This window comes from Pseudorca crassidens, chromosome 18 (genome assembly GCF_039906515.1).
Source record: "Pseudorca crassidens isolate mPseCra1 chromosome 18, mPseCra1.hap1, whole genome shotgun sequence".
Lineage (NCBI taxonomy): Eukaryota > Metazoa > Chordata > Mammalia > Artiodactyla > Delphinidae > Pseudorca > Pseudorca crassidens.
In genome coordinates, this window is record NC_090313.1 from 65,494,576 (window position 1) to 65,498,059 (window position 3,484).

Genomic DNA, 3,484 nt, shown 5'->3' on the forward strand with positions numbered 1-3,484 from the left:
TTTTTTAAAATCAAAATCTTTCTTCTTATATCGAGTTGGGGTGTCTCTCTCTCTTTTTCTTTGTAAATAGTTGTTTCTTGGGACTTCACTGCAGGAATTCTTTGAGACCTGGGTTGAAGTCTCTTTTATTCAATGTGTGGCTTACGTTTTTAGAATGAATCCCAGCCCCAAACCATTTTAAGTGTGGGTTTATAGTCAGATATTCTCAGCAGAGAAGACCCCCCACCCCACTTCTTATTCCTCTATCAAGAACAAAGGACAAGACAGACGTATCTATTTCTTTCTCTTCTAGAGTTTCTTTTTTAGGTTCACTTGCTGAAAGTGTTTCCCTTTTGAGGTCCTGGATTTTTTTTTTTTTGGCCAGTGTTTCCTCTGACTGCTCATCCGACTCTAGCCGAGGTGTGTTTCCCGTCCTGCAGGCATGGAACCTGTTAACACCCCGGGGCTAGGTCACAGTGGTCGGCAGATGACGCAGGTAAGGTCCGCTCCATCAGCAGCTTATCTCCCTGGATTCATGCTGTCTTACTGTTTCTAGCCTCTGAGAATTCACCTTACTTTCTTCCAGCTCTACCATACACTGCAAAACATATTTTAAAATTCATTCAGTGTTTCAGATATTTCCAGAAGCAGACATTTCCAGGGAGAATTAACTCTCCAACGTCTGATCAATACAATAGTTGTCGTTCCTGTTTGAAAGTTTAGAAGTACATTTACCAACAGGATAAGTGACTTTCTTGATAAATAATCAGTGTCTACACCGGATACTCAGGCCAGTATCTTCATTATTGTCTTAGCTGACAAGACAGCAGTCTTTCTACTACCGTGTGTGTGTGTGTGTGTGTGTGTGTGTGTGTGTGTGTGTGTGTGTGTGTGTGTGTGTGTGTGTGTGTGTGTGTGTGTGTGTGTGTGTGTGTGTGTGTGTGTGTGTGTGTGTGTGTGTGTGTGTGTGTGTGACGCGGGCCTCTCCCTGCTGTGGCCTCTCCCGCTGCGGAGCACAGGCTCCGGACGCGCAGGCTCAGCGGCCATGGCTCACGGGCCCAGCCGCTCCGCGGCATGTGGGATCTTCCTGGACCGGGGCACAAACCCGTGTCCCCTGCCTCGGCAGGCGGACTCTCAACCGCTGCGCCACCAGGGAAGCCCTGTGGTCTTATTTTAAGAAACTGTCACGGCCACCCCACCTTCAGCACCCACCACCCTGATCGTCAGCAGTCATCAACATGGAGGCAAGACCCTCCACCAGCAAAACGATTCTGACCTGCTGGAGGCTCAGATGACGGTTAGCACTTTTTTAGCAAGAAAGTATTTTTCAATTAAGGTATGTACATCGTTTTTTGACATAATGCTATTGCACATTTAACAGACTATAGTATAGTATAAACATAGCTTTTATATGCACTGGGAAACCAAAAAATTCATATGACTTGCTCTGTGACAATATTCACTTTATTAGGGTGGTCTGGAGCTGAACCCACAATATCTCCAAGGCATACCTGTAATTAAAAGTGTTTTCTAAGTCACAGTTTCCACTCCTTTTTCCACATTCTCTCCTTCAGTCCATTACAGCTGGGCTTCTCTCCTTTCTAGTTGCTTGTGTCAAGATCACTTTCACATTGTCAAGACCAACGATCACCTGTCTGTTCTTCCTTGACCTCTGAGCCGCCTTTGGCACCACTAACCGTTCTCTTTCTCCTTGAAACACCTTCTTCTTTTGGCTTCTGTGATACCACACACTCTGCTTGTTCTCTTCCTACCATAACACTTCTTCCTCCGTAAGTCCTTCTCCTCTGCTGGACCTCGAAAGTTTGGAGTGCTCGGAGGTTACGTGCTGGATCTGCCTTCCCTTCTCCATCTGCAAAGGTCTCCCGGGTAATTACTGGAATTCCACTGGTTTTGACTCTCAACTCTGTAGCTCCAGCCCACAATGTCCACTGGATTCCCAGGACCTGAAATAGTGTTTAACACATAACATGTATAAACAAATATAGAAATAAGACTCAGAAGACCAAACAAGCACCACAAGAACTCAAAATCTGAAGCCTGGAGGGGTCCTAGTCAGGGGAAATGGTGATTCGAATAGTGTACCTCTTGGAATCACTGCCCCTCAGCTGGTTCATGCTGACATCTTCAAAGAATTATGGCAAAAATCCACGCAATTCCTGGTGTTCTGCAGAAGAAAAAAAAATCCAATGTCTTCTCTTCATGGAAAGCTTGAAAACTGGCTGGTCCAACCTACTGTTCCTTTATAACATATGGAAACATTTAGAATGGGAAAGAAAGTCAAAAAGCTCCAAAGTCAGAGCCCCAGAGTCTTGGGGCAATAGACATCAGAGCCCTGGGGGAGCAAATCATTTTAAAAACTGGGCTGCTTTTTTCCGAAGAGGGAGGTGTGTGTCTGTGTGTCTGTCTGTGTCTGTATGTGTCCCTGTTGTGTGCGCTGGAGGAGAGGTGCTGACCTGGAGTGAGTGGAGAGCAGTGACTATAACATCAGTGGAGGAAAGGACAGGGAAGGTTATCTCTTTTACAAACATAAACCCGTGCAGCGTCGTGTCTGGCAGGAAAAGTCCAGATTGGTTCAGATGTAAAATCAGGTCTGGGAAACGCAGATGATAATTAATCGCAGGTCTCCTTCAACCCCTGGCGTTCTCTCATGGACTCCTGCGGGGGACCCCATTAGGCCTGGGCTTATTTGAATTCTGGCTAATGATCTGGAAGAGGGTGCCGCCAGTCTACTAATGATTCTGAATCACAGTCATTTTGAGGGCTTAAATCATCAGCGTGGACTGAAAAGAATGCACATTGTATTAACTTCCTATTGCTGCTGTAACAAATTATCACGAGTTACTGGCTTAAAACAATATGAATTTATTACCTTAGGGTCGTGTGGGCCAGAACCCTGACAAGGGTCTCAGCCAGCTAAAGTCAGGGTGTGCGCAGGGCTGCATTCCTTCTGGAGGCTCTGGGGAGGATCTGTTTCCTCGCTCTTTCCAGCTTTGATTGGTCCCTTCCGCTGCCGTCTCTCTCTGGTTCTCTGCAGCCAGGAAACGTTCTTCCCTCTGAAGAAAGGGAAGATCCTGTTGGGCCACCCAGATAATCCACAGTACTCTCCCCAGCTCAAGGTCCTTGACCTCAATGACATCTGCAAAGTCCCTTTGCCGTGTAAGGTGACATATTTACAGGGTCTGGGGATCAAGATGTGCACTTCCTTGGAGGGTGGGGTCATTGTTCTGCCCACCACACGCGTAAAGGGGTTAAAAATTGGAGCTGTGTAAAGTCAGTCTCAAAAGTGGAAATGAATGGAAGAGGGAAGATGGCTAATCTGAGCCACCCTGATTCAGCAGGGATTAGAGACACATCCTCCTCTGAGCAGGAACCAACCGCACATGCCCTTCTGGGCTGGGTCCAGAGAACCTATTTTGGAGAAAAGTGAGGCACGGGCCATTGCCTAGGAGTCCAGGGATATTCAAATGAGCGTTTGCTGTTTAGT

General features: G+C 46.6%; 1 long non-coding RNA gene across 1 annotated transcript; it reads right to left on the reverse strand.

The window, feature by feature from the left end:
* Positions 1–1,392: 1,392 nt before the first annotated feature.
* On the reverse strand, positions 1,393–3,038 carry LOC137211113 (uncharacterized). Its single transcript, XR_010936913.1, has 3 exons — positions 2,870–3,038; positions 2,083–2,164; positions 1,393–1,943 (listed from the first exon to the last, which is right to left on the reverse strand). It is a non-coding gene; the product is annotated as an uncharacterized lncRNA (long non-coding RNA).
* Positions 3,039–3,484: the final 446 nt, after the last annotated feature.